The 17,685-nt window shown below is 38.3% G+C and overlaps 1 non-coding gene across 1 annotated transcript; it reads left to right on the top strand.

Moving 5' to 3' along the window:
- The first annotated feature begins 7,475 nt into the window (after positions 1-7,475).
- LOC145556968 (small nucleolar RNA R71) lies at positions 7,476-7,582 on the top strand. The gene has a single exon (XR_014092056.1). It is a non-coding gene; the product is annotated as a small nucleolar RNA R71 (small nucleolar RNA).
- Positions 7,583-17,685: the final 10,103 nt, after the last annotated feature.

Here is a 17,685-nt window from a genome sequence, read left to right as displayed (position 1 = left end):
AAGAGACAGGAAATTCGTAGGGACGACGAAGATCCCCGGAAGAAATTGTTTGAAGTAGGCCGTACTGTCTTTTTACCCCGCAGGGATAATAAAAAGTCATTCGGGACAAGCTTGGAAGACGGCAGAAAGGTTGCTTGTTGACACCAACCATCTTTTCTATTTTCCACCAAGGATGACCCACTTGATGGCAAAATTGCAAGACCCAAAGACCTTCTTCCATTCATGGCGCCCCATCTTAGAGAAGCGTTTCTTCCTTCTCACAAAGCAGTTTGGAGTGTACTTTTCAATATTGTCTGGAGGACTAATTAATTCTAGTCTTTCCACTAGCCACATCTGTAAAGAAATTCAATGCAAATAAATTGTTATTACTATACAAAAATATGTTTTTAATTTCCGTAATTAAAAATATTATTTTTCTACCTGTAATAAAATTGGAGAGCCCCGAAAAGGCGCTTTTGGATTCTTCTTTAATTCGTCAAGACTAAGCATAGTCTCTCCAACTATTAATGGCATTGGATTTCTCCCAGATTCAATCTGCTCCAAAACAGTTGATATGATTGCTTGACCCTAGCCTCATTAGTTCTACCACTAGTGAGAAGATATTGATTAAGCATGCAAAAAAGAAAAGCCCTTCTTCTATAAACATGAAAAGACTCAGAATAAGGTCTATCAAAATAATGGCGAGCAAATTCTTTCAAATTAACTATGCTACCATCTACTATTTTTGTTAGATCTTTGTCTTTTAAATTAAAGAAGCGCTCAAAATCCTTATAATAATATTCGTTTATTTTAGGGATTACTACAAGATCTAATGTAGGGAAGCCTAAGATAGCACCGAATTCTTCCGACAAAGGGCTAATTTCATCATACCCTAATCTAAAACAATGAGTATCCACATCCCAATATTCTAGGGCGGTATGAATAAAGTCTACATCAAGATCTACCCCTTTCACACCATAAATACCCCCCATATGAAAAACATCTAACTCTTTTCTCTCCTTGGCAGTTAGAGACCGACACCATTCACGAGTGAAGTTGGTAAAACTTTTAGAGACTAGGGACATGATTATTATTTTTTCAAAAGCTAAGAATATATTTAATCTGCTGAAATTATGAAGAAAACCGGCTGGGCAGGGGGCTATTTATGCACAAAATCGGCGCAGTTTTAATCCGGAAAGGATTCGGAGTCAGCGCTCATTAGCGCCAGTCGCCAGACATTGGCGCTTGACGCCAGAGCCTGGCGCTAAACGCTAAGGTTAGCGCCTGGCGCTAACCCAAAACGCGTGGCGCCAAGTGGCGCTGACGTATATTATCATATGAGCTTTCCAAAACCGCGTTTTTTTGCCTGATTCGAGTCTGACCAATGACTTTACGGTCTTTTATTCTTTTTTATACCTTTTTTATAAATTATTTTTTCCTTCTTCTTAATTAATATATCCATTATATTAATTATATTATTTTTTGGTTCTATTTAAACTTAGTTTTTAAGTTTTTGTAAATCCAATATTTTTTTACTTTTATTTTTTTATTTTTTCTTTTTGGGGGAGAAAGTCGGATACCCTCCATCAATAATAAAAATGACGGAATTTTTGCGCAAAATTAATTTTCACAATTCTTTGCACACACAAACATGCACATAAAAAATGAAAAAATGAAAAAAATGATAAATATTAAATAAATACTAAATAAACTCATAGTAATATGTATATACAAGCATGTCTAAATAATGAGTCTAAATAAATGAAAAGTTCTATACAAAGTCAAAATAAAAAAAAAAAAGCACAGGAATAAACTACGGCGCCGGGGGACGTATACCCATCATCTCATAAAACTGCGCCGTACGAGGCGTAACCTCTCTACTAGCTCCAGCTCCAGCTCTAGCTCCGGTCTCCTCAGGAGGTGGAAAACTCAGCACAGGACCCGTCCACCCAAGATCAACCTGAGGCTGAGGCTGAGGCTGCGGAGGCTGCTGCGATGACGAGTCGACCTCGTACATCCCACCACCTCTAAGAGCCGAGGTAGCCTCTCCCTGGCCTACTAGCGCAGCATAGGGGTGAAACAAATTCGGTTTAAAACCAAACCGAACCGAATAATAAATATGGTTCGGTTTTTTTTTTTTAAAGTGGTTTGGTTTCGGTTTTGAAAAAAATAATAATTCAGTTTTCGGTTTGGTTTCGGTTTGAGAAAGTGAAAAACCGAAAAAACCGAACCAAACCGAAATATAGGCCCAAACCCAAAAAATAACCCTAGCCCAACAGATTTACCCTAAGTATATAAATGAAAAAAAAACCCTTATTCTCTCATTTCCTCTTCTCTCTTCTCCGCGGCTCCACGCTTCACCCTTCTTTCTCCTCTTCTGATCTTCTCTGTCTTCTCACTCACTCTCCTTTCCTCTTCTCAAGTTCTCAGTTCTCACTTCTCCCCCTTCACTCTATCTCCTTTTCTCTTCTCACTTCTCCACCTTCCATTCGCATCACCATCGACGAATCTTTTGAAGATTTTCGAACTCCATCAAGGGCATCAACTAAAGGGTTTTCATGTCAAATTCGACCATGAAAACATTAGATCTAGTGTTTTCATGGTCGAATTAGACATTGAAACCCAAATTCGAGGTAAGGGCCGTTGTGTAGGGGTTGTTGTATAGGGGTTTGGTGTATGACTGCTCTTGTTGTTCTGCGTTTTTTTTATTAAAAACTTGTTCAATTATGTTGTTAAAACTTGTTTGTATGGATTGGTTGGTTTGATTTTGTTACTTTGTTGTTAAAAATTGTTTAATTATGTGTATGGATTGGTTTGATTTGATTTTGTTAAGTTGAAACTTGTTGAATTAGAAGTTTTAGAACTTGTTAATGATATTAGCTACTGCAATACTGCTTTGTTAATGAATGAGGCCTAAAAAATTGCAGATTATTGGCCCAAATAAATGAGGCCCAAAAAAGTCGGTTTGGTTCGGTTTCTTATTATGAAACCGAAATAAATATGGTTTGGTTTGGTTCGGTTTCTAAAGTAAAGTGGTGCGGTATGGTTTCAAAAATACAGAAACCGAATTAGAGTGGTTCGGTTTCGGTTTGGGCAAAAAACCAAACCGAAAACCGAACTTTCACCCCTAGCGCAGCATGTGCACCCTCAGATGAAGAGCCTGAGCCCTCCACCGTCTCGGTACGGGCAGCCTCAGAACGACCACCCCGACCGCAAGAACCAGTGCGGCGACGTCTCGAGCTAGACCTGGCCGGCTCCCTCCGCACCTCAGGTCTCGTACGGGTACGTGAAGGAATGGGCTGACCCTGAAAAAGAAACTAAAATCAGAAACAAGCAAAATAGAAGCAGTAATGCAAAATAAGAAGGGAAACTACCTCCTGAACGGCGTCGTTGATAAGTCCATATTTTATATACTTTATTATATCATTTTTATGCTATTTTAGAGTATAATTTAAGTGTTTATATAGATTTTAATGTCTTATCACGAGATCTACTTTATTAAGTTTAATTGATTATTTTTAATTAATTATACTTACATTATGCTACTATCTTACTAATTTGGCAAAAGAAGTTAAGAAACCCCGTCTTCATTATGTGAACAGGTTTGTTGCAAGTTAAATCACAAAGAAAAAAGAAAGCCCACAAGGATTCCCACAATCCCACGAGCACACTTCCTCAATTAAGAGAATGTGGGTTGAAAAACCCACTAACTAAAACCCACAAAGGGAGAAGCAGCAACACTTCACAAAGAAAGAATGAAAGTGGGTTGAAAACCCATTACCTCAAAACTTCTAAAAGAAAGTAGCAGCGGCAGCAAGAGGCAAACCCACGAAAAACCCTCAATATACTGCACTGTACTTAAGGAGACGAGGCAGTAGAGGAGGAGGGGGGACGACACACACGGAGACGCAGAAAGCAAGGGACGCAGCCACTAAGCCGGTGACTAGCTCTGCGGCGAGCCGTGATTGGTGCAGCAACCCGATTACACATTAAGCAATGAGCAGCGTTCTTTCTTCCTTTAAACTTTATGCAATTGATTGATTTTGGTTTGATTTAATATGTTTAATATTAATTCTTCATCAATTAGTTGTGTTCTCTTAATTTCTATGTCTAGCTAATTTCGTTTGTTCTAGGTTAGGGATGTTGTCTTTTATTATTTATCTATGAATTGAATTATATTGTCTGGGTTTGATTTATATGATGCAATTTGATAATCTTGTTTAATTTCATATTATTAATTTGGCCAATTGATTGTATGTTTAAGGTATTGATTTAATAGCGGGAGTGAACTTTCAATACTAGTTCGTGGGATTATCAAACGTCAAGTTGTATAATTTTAGGAATAGTTATACACTTGGGGTGGTCTTATTGAATTCCTATTCTTAATGAGTTTATTTCAATTGTTGTGATCACGGAAGTAGACATAATTTTGATTTAAATATACGTTTTCTACCTTGGGAGAGGAGATTACATGCTATTGGTAATTCGATCATTGCTACATTATATATGTTCAACCCTACAACTAGTTTAATTTCATTATAGAGAGTAATTGATGAAACCCGAAACCTAGAACTATTTCTTATACTTGTTTGCAACTTTAATCATATCGTTTATAGTTTTAGTAGTACTTTTCTCATATTTTCGTCGTCTAAATAATATTCTAGTTTCTTAATTTGGTACTTGAGTAGACCTCCTTGTGGATACGATACCTTGCTCACCCTATATTTACTGTAATTGACCCGTATGGCCTAAGAAACTTCTAATTCCCTTAAATTAATTGGAGGTGGGAGTTTTTCAATTACTTCTATTTTCGCACGATCTACCTCAATTCCTTAGAAATTTTATGCCCAAGCACTATACCTTCTTGTACCATGAAATGGCACTTTTCCCAATTTAAAACTAAATTAGTCTCTTCACAACGTTGCAAAATCAGAGAAAGGTTAGCTAGACAATTATCAAAAGATGGTCCAAAAACAGAAAAATCATCCATAAACACTTCCATAATTTTCTCTATATAATCAGAAAAAATAGACATCATACAACGCTGAAAGGTAGCTGGAGCATTACATAAACCGAAAGGCATACGACGAAAAGCAAATGTACCATAAGGACAGGTAAAGGTAGTCTTCTCCTGATCATTAGGAGCAACAGGAATTTGATTAAAACCAGAATATCCATCAAGAAAACAATAATAGTCATAACCTGCAACTCTCTCTAACATTTGATCTAAGAATGGCAAAGGAAAGTGATCTTTTCGAGTTACACTATTAAGTTTTCTATAGTCTATGCAAATTCTCCAGCCAGTCACTGTTCTAGTGGGAATTAATTCATTATTATCATTAGGCACAACAGTCATTCCACATTTTTTAGGTACCACTTGTACAGGACTAATCCAAGGACTATCAGAAATAGGATAAATTATTCCTGCATCTAACCATTTTAAAACTTTTTTCCTAACTACTTCTTGCATGTTAGGGTTTAATCTTCTTTGATTTTGAGCAACGGGTTTATAATCTTCTTCTAGCAAAATCTTATGCATACAAACAAATGGGCTTATTCCATTAAGATCAAAAATAGTCCAACCAATTGCTTTCTTTCTTTCTCTTAAAACACGCAAAAGTTTATCTAATTGTTCATCAGATAGTGAAGCATTTACAATCACAGGCAAGGAATCATTTTCACCTATAAAAGCATATTTTAGATGTGATGGTAGAGGCTTTAACTCTAAAGTAGGTGCTTGCACAGTAGAGGGAGGAGGAAGAGGATTATCTTTCTCGAGTTTCTCAAATTGATTACCTCTTTTCTTCCACGGAGGGCATGCCTCTAAAGCATTGACCATTTCCAACACCTCAATATCATCATTATGGGATGTACCCGTACTTGTTAGACACACTTCAAGGGTATCTTTAGAAATAGAATCAATCATTTCTTTATTTAATTCATCAAGCACATCATCTCTAAACACATGGTCAGTAAAAGAAGGATATTTGGCATATTTAAATAAATTGAATTGCACCTCTTCTTCACCAATTTTAAAAGTTAACTTGCCATTTTTAACATCAATTACAGTACCAGCAGTAGCAAAAAATGGTCTTCCAAGAAGAATAGGCACGTCAACATCCTCATCCATATCAAGAATAACAAAATCAACAGGTATAATGAATTTACCAACTTTCATTAGCACATTTTCTACTACACCTAGAGGATATTTAACAGACCTATCAGCAAGTTGCAAAGAAATAGTAGTGCGTTTTAAATCATTTAATGGCATTAGAGACACACTTGCACCTAAGTCACATAAAGCTTTAGAAAAATTAACATCACCAATAGTGCAAGGAATAGAAAAGCTGCCAGGATCTTTTAATTTAGGAGGAAGCTTATTCTGAATTACAGCACTACATTCTTCACTCAAAGCAATAGTTTCATAATCTTCCAATTTCCTCTTTTCAGACATGATGTTTTTAAGAAATTTAGAATTTGAAGGAATTTGCATCAATGCATCAGCAAACGGAATATTAACTTGCAATTGCTTAAACATTTTAAGAAATTTTTCAAATTGATGATTCACTTTATTTTGCTTAAGCCTTTGGGGAAAAGGAATGGGAGGTACATAAGGCTTAACAGGAATAGGGGTAGGATTAGAACCATCACTTCCTAGTTCAGGTTGCTTTTCAGGTTCAACTTCAGCATTTTCATCAATTACTTCTTTAGCCTTGGCTTGAACAGTGACATCATCAAGGGTTTTACCACTTCTTAAGGTTACAACTTTGCATTGCTCTTTAGAGTTAACCTCAGTTTGACTAGGCAGAGTTCCTTGGTTTCTAGAATTAATAGCATTAGCCAATTGGCCTAACTGAACTTCCACATTTTTGTTTGAATTATCTAATTGATTAACCTTATTTTCCAATTTTATGATTCTCTCAGAAGTAGCATTAGCAAGTTTTTCAATAGCCAATTCCCATGAGGGTCTCTCTTGTTGTGGTTGTTGTCTTTGAGGGAAACCAGGTGGATTTTGTGGTCTAAGGTTATTACCTTGGTTTCCTTGATCTCTCCAAGAAAAATTAGGATGTTTCTTCCAGCCAGGGTTTTAAGTATTAGAGTAGGGGTCATTTTGTGATCGATTATAATTAGAAACATATTGAGCTTGTTCAAAATTAAGACAATCATTACTAGCATGTGCACCCCCACAATTATCACAAGACAAATCAGGACTAGAAATAAGACTAACATTACTCATTTTACTGAAAATTTTAGTCAAATTATCAACCTTAGCATTTAACATGTTAATACCATCCACATCATACATCCCTGTACTCTTTTTAGCAACTGATCTTTCACTAGAACAACCATAATTGTTAAAAGCAAGTTCTTCTAATAACTTATTAGCCTCTTCAGTAGTCTTACTCATTAAAGCACCACCTGCTGCAGCATCTATAGTACTTCTAATAGAGTGATTTAAGCCATTATAAAAAGTTTGCACAAGTAGCCAATCAGGTATTCCATGGTGAGGACATTGGTGTTGCAAATCTTTAAACCTTTCCCAAGACTCATATAATGACTCTAATTCATTTTGAGTGAAATTAGTAATATCATTGCGCAATTTAGCCGTTTTAGCAGGTGGGAAAAATTTATTTAGAAAAGCTTGAGATAAAGAAGTCCAAGTGGTAAAAGGATCAGATGATTTAGAGGACAACCATTTTCTTGCCTTATCTCTAAGTGAAAATGAAAACAACCTAAGTCTAATAGCATCTTCACTTACACCATTTATCTTAATGGTATCACATTTTTCAAGAAAATTAGCTAAATGTTCTGATGGACATTCAGCTGGTGACCCACCAAACTGATCTTGCTGAACAATATGAATTAACGCAGGCTTAAGTTCAAAATTATTAGCTTGGACAGAAGGTCTTACTATACTTGCAGAGGTTGAACTAGCATCGGGCATTGCATACTCACGCAACATCTTAGCTGGTGGTTCTACCATGTTTTCAGTTTCTGAGAAAAGCGACTCCAAGTTGGGAATGGAAGATTCTTGTTCAGAAATCTGGAGTCTCCTTAATGCGTGCAACGTTCTTTCGATTTCTGGATCAAAAGGGATTAAAGAACGATTAGTACGTGGCATACACTAAAAAAAATAACCATAAAAAGTAGAGTATAATGCTGAAACAGAAAATAAGAGACAGAAACTCAAAAAAAAAAAATGCAGGAATTTTTTTTTCTCCTTTAAATTGATGCTGTGTGCAGTAGCAGTAACAAATTTTTTTTTCTTTTTTTTAAACAACAGAAAAAAAAAACTGCAAACGATACAAAACAGAAAATAAACTGGCAGAAATAAAAATAAAGTCTAAACTAATACGAAAGTTTCTACGGTATGATATTGAATTATTGCCTCCCCGAAAACGGCGCCAAAAACTTGGTCGGGTCTAAATCTACCGCAAGTGTACGGGTCAAATACAGTAAATATAGGGTGAGCAAGGTATCGTATCCACAAGGAGGTCTACTCAAGTACCAAATTAAGAAACTAGAATATTATTTAGACGACGAAAATATGAGAAAAGTACTACTAAAACTATAAACGATATGATTAAAGTTGCAAACAAGCTAAGTATAAGAAATAGTTCTAGGTTTCGGGTTTCATCAATTACTCTCTATAATGAAATTAAACTAGTTGTAGGGTTGAACATATATAATGTAGCAATGATCGAATTACCAATAGCATGTAATCTCCTCTCCCAAGGTAGAAAACGTATATTTAAATCAAAATTATGTCTACTTCCGTGATCACAACAATTGAAATAAACTCATTAAGAATAGGAATTCAATAAGACCACCCCAAGTGTATAACTATTCCTAAAATTATACTACTTGACGTTTGATAATCCCACGAACTAGTATTGAAAGTTCACTCCCGCTATTAAATCAATACCTTAAACATACAATCAATTGGCCAAATTAATAATACGAAATTAAACAAGATTATCAAATTGCATCATATAAATCAAACCCAGACAATATAATTCAATTCATAGATTAATAATAAAAGACTACATCCCTAACCTAGAACAAACGAAATTAGCTAGACATAGAAATTAAGAGAACACAACCAATTGATGAAGAATTAATATTAAACATATTAAATCAAACCAAAATCAATCAATTGCTGGTGGCCTCTCCCTGGCCTACTGGCGCAGCATGTGCACCCTCATATGAAGAGCTTGAGCCCTCCACCGCCTCGGTACGGGCAGCCTCAGAACGACCACCCTGACCGCCAGAACCAGTGCGGCGACGTCTCGAGCTAGACCTCGCCGGCTCCCTCCGCACCTCAGGTCTCGTACGGGTACGTGAAGGAATGGGCTGACCCTGAAAAAGAAACTAAAATCAGAAACAAGCAAAATAGAAGCAGTAATGCAAAATAAGAAGGGAAACTATCTCCTGAACGGCGTCGTCGCGACGACATGTAGCCATGTTCCTCATCCGAACGAGCTGGCTTCGGAAGGTATCTATGCATCGTGCCATCGTCGTAACCACCTCGCGCAAGAACTGTCAAAGAAGTAAAGTCAGTGATGATGCATAACATATATGGACAAAAGTTGCAAATTAATAAGCTTACCCGAGTCTGGTGACGAGGAATCGACCTTTCCACGAAGCGCTCACCCTCGAGAGCTGGAGGAATCATCTCCTCAATCGGCCCGTATGTCCCATGATAGTGGATGGACATAAGAGGTGGCACGAACAAAGTAGGTCCAGCCCGGCAAAAGCAAATCAAAGTCAGTAAAATGTTAAATGGGGGCTATTTAACGAAAGGTAAAAGCTAAAAATCATACCGCCACCTCCTCAGCCAGTACAGGGATTGGAGGTAACAACGGTAGTAGCTCCTCCTCATAGCACCGCCCAGGGATCGTATAAGATCGCCAAGGGGTACCAGCTCTCTCTGACATGCTCACCAGCCTCACGACATTGAACATATGACGCGGTGGAGGATCAGGAACGACAAAGGTATCTGAGGAATGCTGAATAGCAACCCTCATTCCAAGGTATGCGATTGCTCCATATGTCCCCAAGAAATAGCGACGCTCAGCAGTATACTGCGCGGCTAGCCCAGGGAAAACCAAGCCGACCCACGGCCGGTACAGCACGTCAGGCTCCTGCAAAGGATGCCTATCAGATAAGAATCCATCGAAGGTATTGCAAAGTGTTCAAATATATAAAGAACCATTCCGAGATGATCCAATCTGGGACATAAGCAGTGGAAATCCCAGCGCGACGGCTTCCCCAGGAAGCACTCACTGGAAACCTGCGCAGCGACGGTCTCGCCGACGCAACCGAGGGAAAGTACTCGTAGAACCAGATCTACAAAAGGCAAAAATTATCAGCAAGTGCTAATCAAAGCTTAGAGCTAAACTTTAAAGGGAGATAAAGTATACCTCTACGACCCTCAAAAAGCCGGATAGAGCGACGTTCCCCGTGAAGGACTGATGTCGCACGAGTCTCGTAACGCTCGAATGAAGTCAGCATAGGCCAAGCTGGCCCAGCCATAGGTCCCGATCAAATGTAGATCACGGACTGTAGGTAGGTAGTAAAGCAGCACTCTACTACCCTTGTCAGGGGAGAACGTCCCTGACAGCAAGATAAGTACAAAGATGCGCACCCGCTGCTCTCGGGTGGTCGCATTGTCATCAAAAGCCGCTGCTAGAGTCGAACGGCGAATCCCTTTCGCACTGAACTAGGTCGACTCTACCTCAGCATGAACCCGAACAGCAACCAGACCCAACAGCTCCTCAACCTCAGGAGAAAAGACGATGATCTCGTTGTCGCGCAACAGAGCTAAACTCCAGTCCCGTAATGAGGCTGAAGTCGGTCGGGGTGACCATCATCTCACCCCTAAGAAAAGTTGAAAGTGTTAGTGGTGTCCCAAAATAAATCCACCAGAGCACGAACCACATGATGACCCCCGCTAGAGGCAATCATAGCCTCTGAGGTCTCAAAGAGTGCAGTAAGTCCGCAAGACTCCCAGAGAAGTCTCGCCTCTCCGTCATTGTCGATATACATCTTGTACAGGTCGCCCAAAGTGTCGCAACCTGAACCATGGCAGCGCGTCCTACTAACCGTGATTCCCCGTCGCACCCTCTCAGAAATGTGGTAAACGGGAGAAAAGTAAAAGTCCGCTCATCCCACTCAGGGAGAGGGCCGAGAGAAGTGAACGGATCGGCAGCGTCCTCTACGGGCTCGTGCTCCCGTCGAACATCTCGAGACCTTGAACCCGAACCTCGCTGTCTAGCCATGCTACATTGTGTAGAATCATTAAATTAAGGTTCTATAGTATCTTAGGTTCGCCTAGCCGCATGATACTATTTCGCAAAAAACAGAATACGTAGTACTAAAACAGAGCACAAATTCAAATTGAGCATATACGACATTTTTCAAGCATTCAAAAAATTTCTTGCAATACTATAGTAATTATTGTGACAAATTGGACAAGAATTGCTAGCAAAAATGTCAAGAACAAGCCACATTGTCTTCCCGACCTTAAGAGGTCCAACAATGGTGATTTGTTCATTTCTTCACCAAATTGAGTCAAACAAGTCTCAAATTACTCCCAAAGCAATATATAAACATAATCAAACAATTTCGTGGCATAAAATTTGACAAACAAAGAGAATTAAGCAATTTAAGTTTCGAATTTTCAAGAAATTCGTGAACAAACATATGCAAAATTCATTAAAACCGGAGTGAGTTTGAAGAAAACTTACATAGATTGGGAAAATGGATGGAATAAGCTTTGATTTGCAACAATTTTGAGCGAAATTGATTGAGAAACGAGCAAGAAAGAGCAAATTGAAGTTCTGAGTGATTCTCAAGCAAAAAATGAGCAGCAGCAGCGAAAATGAAGAAGAGAAGGGTATTTATGGAAAACCCGACTCTAGTGCCACGCGACAGGCCTTGGCGTTAGACGTTAAAGCTTAGCGCCTGGCGCTAGTGCCAGTGTCTGGCGCTAAAGTCATATGTGTGGCGCTAGCATTATATCAGCGGCGACAGACTGTCCAGCCACTCAGTGTGGTTGTTCCAACCTCTTGCAATACATTTTGGGTTCCTTGGTGCGCCAGTTAACCCCTCTAAGCAATTTGACATGATTTAGTAATCGGCTCGATTATAATTAAGTGATCGACCTGATGAATGATCGTCTCACTTAGCTTAAAGCGCCTAAGCATTGACTCATCGCAAAGCACCGACATAATGGTTCATAAAGCAAAGCACCGACATAATGGTTCATACAGCAAAGCACCGACATAATGGTTCATAATGGTTCACAATTCATAAGGCACTGACATACAGGTTCAAAATTCAGCAAAAGGCACCGACATACAGGTTTAAAAGCAGCAGAAGCGCCGACGTACAGGCATAGCGGAAGCAAAGTTCAAGCGAGCTTTTCAAGATCGGCAAGCATAGGTCATCGATAATTTTCCTTGGAATATTATCACAACAGATGAGGATAGCTTCAAGCGAGGATACCTTCGGCAGCGTTCCCTAGCTTTCGGAGAGTTGTCACAAACAACTGAAGGTGATTTTAAGAGAAGTTGTCTTCGATCGTGTTCCCTGGCTTGCGGAAGATGGTCACAAAGTGTTAGAAGGTTGTTTCAAGCGAAGAGATCTTCGATGGGGTTCTCTAGCTTGCAGAAGTCTATCAAAGCGGAATTGGAGGCAGTTACAAGCGTAACAGTCTTCAGGCGGCATTCTCTAGCTTGCAGGAGGTCGTAAAAAATACAAAAATACAGCAATACAACAACAAATCAGTTACTTTCAGAGACGTGTGCTCGACGGTGCAAGATACACGGTTTTTTAACTATTATATCTGTTTAAATAACGCTAGTTTGCAGTTTTGGCGTTACAAGAATGATTTAGGATCGCAGAACGTTCTGAATCATTCTCCGTCCCTATCGATACTTTGACTTTTGTTTTCGAAACTTCCGTTTCTCCAAACTTAGTCAAAGTGGGGGCTTCTGTAGACATCCATTTGTGTCTCCCCAAAACCAAACCCGATGATGAGTACCTTTCACGTCGAATCATAATCGAATGAAGTGAAAGTGTGGAAAGTCTAGTGTTGCGGATAATTTTAATTTCTTTTCCTTTCTCTCAGTTTTTGAAAACCTATTTTAAGAAAACAGCCAATCTAGTTTAATTGGCTCATAGAAAGGGTTCAATAATAGTGTAGTTGGATGAGGCTTGACAAGAGCTTTCCAATAATATATTATAAGCCCAATTCCGAGGAATATTGAGGAAGTTATGACCAAATTACTAAATTGGGCCCGGTTTGAGCCTTATATGCGGCCCAATGATCTAGAGGAGGGCCTAATATGGATTTATCATTCCTAATGCAATTAGGAATGGTTTTAATCTTCTAGATTCTTCTAGAAGGTTCTTTTCATTCCTAATTCAATTAGCATTGATAAATTGACTTTTGTTGACTTTTTAGAGTTTTAATCAGAATAAAAGAGTGTTTTAAAAAAAATACGATTTTGCCCTCTATACGGTTAAATTTATCTGAATTTAGAAAACGCCTAAAAAAATTGATTAGCGCCTAACGCCAGACATTAGCGCCCGACGCTAATGTTCAGCGCCTGGCGCTAACTTCGTTTTTTCACGTCGAAACTCTGCTTTGTTTTTCTATCTTTTTGGCTGATTTTCTCTATAAATAGCTTCCTAAAAACTCCGTTTATCATCTACGATCATCTACAATCACCAACTCTCTAATTCTCTTCTCTCTCGAAGCTTATTCTCTTTCTCTCTCTTTTCTAAACCAACCTTTATACAAAATTCCGCATTCACAAGACCAAGAAACACCTAGCATTGTTCGAAGTTGCCTTCGCCCTACACGTGAAAGATTTTAATTTCTGAGGGTTTGGTCCCAAATCTCTATTTCAATTATTTAATTTAATTGTTTTAATTATTATTTTCCTTGAAGTTACTAACGCGTGTGTAGGGAATAATTTCAAGCGTTAATCCCCTAGATTGAACCCCACTGTGATCATACACTAAAGTACGGTAGCGTCTAAAAGGGAAGAAGATAGAGCAAAAGAGTCGCCAACAAGTTTTAGGAACTTGTAAACCGTTCACAGGGTGAAGGTTACACCCCTTAACGATCCAAGAGATCGTCTACTCCATAAGGTCTTGAACCAAATAAGGGTTCGGGGATGAAGGTACAAATCCAACCTAAAAGAGATTGAACCTGCCCTAATAATAGGCCTCTACTTTATTCTGATCGTATTCATGTGCGCTTTCTGACTAACATACAATCAATAGGATTAACCCTAAACCAGTTTATCTATGTTGGTTGAATATTAATGCACAAATAAATCTATTATTAGCGATCACTTGAATTATAATCAAATTAACCCTAAATAAGATTATTAATTATCTTATTAAACGTGATTACAAGTACCAAATTCCCTTTAAACATGCATAAAAGGCGTGATCAAGCAATAACAATAAATATCAAGCAACATAATAATAAATCAAAATAATCATAATAATAATTATAATCATAAAAATCATAATTAAAAATAAACATCATCACGATAATTATAACAATTATAATCATAATATTCATGTTAAAGCATAATGAAAATAGCAAAATCCTAGGCATGATACTAACAAGATTAACAACAAACCCTAGCATGTCACTAAACATCAAAAATCAAATCTTTAACCCTAACATGATACTAACAATCATAAATATTAGGAAGAACATAGGAAGCATCGTACTAATCATATTCGATATTAAATTTACCCTAGACATGATACTAGGAATCATAATAACAATCTAAACATGATTTCTATATCATAATATCAATAAAAACCATTAAAGCACTTACTTTGATGCCTCGTACCTCTTTCTAATCACAAAATACACACGTTAGTAACTTCAAGGAAAATAATAATCAAAACAATTAAATTAAATAATTGAAAGAGGGATTTGGGACCAAACCCTCAGAAATTAACCTTTCACGTCTAGGGCGAAGGCAACTTCAAATATGGCTAGGTGTTTCTAGATCTAATGAATGCGGAATTTTCTTTGTAAAAAGCTAGTTTAGAAAAAGAGAGAGAGAGAGAATAATAAAGAAAATCGACGAGAGTTGATGAATGATTAGAGAATGAGAGAGAATTGATGAATGAAAACTGGTTGTAGGTGAAATCTGGTATCGAAAACGGAGTTTTTAATACGTTATTTATAGAGAAAATAAGGCAAAAAGATAAAATATCAAAACAGAGTCTGGCGCACAAAAAAAAAAACGATCCAGCGCCAACGCTGGCTGTTGGCGCCAGGCGCTACAGCTGGCGTTTGGCGCTGATTTCAGAAATTCACGCGTTATCTTAAAATCAGATAAAAATTGCCGTACAAGAGGATAAATTCGTATTTTCCTCAAAAATGCTCTTTGATTTTAATTAAAACTCTGAAAAGTCAACAAAAGTCAATTTGTCAATGCTAATTGAATTAGGAATTAAAAGAACCTTCTAGAAGAATCTAGAAGAATAAAACCATTCCTAATTGCATTAGGAATGATAAATCTATATTAGGCCCTCCCCTAGATCATTGGGCCGCATATAAGGCTCAAACCGGGCCCAGTTTAGTAAATTGGCCATAATTTCGTCAATATTCATCGGAAATTGGGCTTATAATATATCGTTGGAAAGCTCTTTTCAAACCCCATCCAACTACACTACTATTGGACCCATAGCATGGACTAACCAAACTGGATTTGCTGTTTTTCTTAAAATAAGTTTTCAAAAATAGAGAGAAAGAAATTAAAACTATCCGCAACACTAAACTTTCCACACTTTCACTTCATTCGATTATGATTCGACGTGAAAGGTACTCATCACTGGGTTTGGTTTTGGGGAGACACAAATGGGTGTCTACAGAAGCCCCCACTTTGACTGAGTTTGGAGAAACGCGAGTTTCGAAAACAAAAGTCAAAGTATCGATAGGGACGGAGTGATTCAGAACGTTCTGCGATCCTAAACCACTCTTGTAACGCCGATACCTGCAAACTAACGTTAGTTAAATAGATAAAAGAGTTAAGAAACGCGTATCTTGCAACGTCGAGCACACGTCTCTGAAAGTAACCGATTTGTTGCCGCATTGCTGTTGTTTTGATGACCTTCTGTAAGCTAGAGAATGTCATCCCGCTTGAAAACCGCTACGCTTGTAACTGCTTCCAATACAGAAGACTGCTTCGCTTGAAACGATCCTCTTCTGCTTTGATAATATTCCACGTCCAAGGGAATACTATCGAAGATTGCTTCGCTTGAAACAATCCTCATCCGCATGATAATATTCCACGTCCAAGGGAATACTATCGAAGATAACTTCGCCTGAAATCACCTTCAGTTGCTTTTTGACAACTTTCCACAATCTATGGAACGCCATCTTGTTGCTTGTTTTGACGATCTTCCGCAATCTAAGGAACGCCGTCAATCAATGTTGCTACATCTCGAGCCTTTTCTTGAATCGTAGTGACAACTTTTCCAATCATAGAAAAAGTCGTCGAAGACCGCCTCATCATGAACCGCTCTTCTCATATCTTGGTGACAACCTCCACAATCTTAGCAAATGCCGGCGAAGACCGCCCATCTCGTGCTATCTTCTCAAATCTTGGGTGACAACCTCCACAACCTTAGCGAATGCCGTCGAAGACCGCCCATCTCGTGCTATCTTCTCAAATCTTGGGTAACAACCTCCACAATCTTAGCGAATGTCGTCGAAAATAACTTTACTTGAAGTCATCCTCAGTTGTTGCGATAATATTCTGAAGAAAAATTTCCGAAGACCAACGCTTGTCGATCTCTAAAGCTCGCTTGAACTTTGCTTCCGCTAAAACCAGTATGTCGGTGTCTTTGTGATGAGCCAATCCTTAGGCGCTTTAAGCTAAGTGAGACGATATTTCATCAGGTCGATCACTTATTTGCGGTTGCAATCAAACCGACTACTTAATCATGTCAAATTGCTCATAGGGGCTAACTGGCGTACCAAGGAACCCGAAATTGCTGTATGAGGTCGAAATCACCTTTCCGAGAGGCTTCAAGCTCTGTCGCTGCTAAAATATCTCTGGCGCTGGAGTAGGTTCTTCCCTATTCTGCTGCACCTGTATTTATTTTTGACTATAGAACTTTGCTAATTCCTTCAATTATCTTAGGGTTGACTTAAGGTTTAATGTCGCTTGACTCATTGACTTGACACGACTCAAGGTATAAACTTGACTCGCTGTGATTGACTCGAGGTTGACTCGACTCGAGGTGAAATGGCACGTGTGACTCATGACCCGTGTCTACATTGTATTGTGATTGTACGACTCGAAAATGCAAAAAAGAAAAAATTTTCCGTCATTTTTGTGGAGTGTACCGACTTTCTCCCGAAAAAGAAAGACGCAAATAAGAATCGAAGTTTTCAAATGCATGTTGAATGAGCTTAGTCAAATGTTGTTTGGTACTATCTCTCAAGATTCAAGGATTAATCCATCCTAGGCTATCTCAATGGTTGACTCAATAATGAAAGTATTTGGGTAACTTAGGCACGGAGGCTAAGCACTTCATACTTTGTGATGCAATGATGATTATGAGTGATGTGACAAGGCATGCTTCAGCGTTATGTTAAGATTTCATGACAAAGGTTTCCTAAGGAAAAGTATATTTGGTCATGTATCTGTGATG

The sequence above is a fragment of the Chenopodium album genome, chromosome 8 (genome assembly GCF_948465745.1).
Source record: "Chenopodium album chromosome 8, dcCheAlbu1.1, whole genome shotgun sequence".
Classification (NCBI taxonomy): domain Eukaryota; kingdom Viridiplantae; phylum Streptophyta; class Magnoliopsida; order Caryophyllales; family Amaranthaceae; genus Chenopodium; species Chenopodium album.
This window is presented reverse-complemented; position numbering and strand designations above follow the sequence as displayed.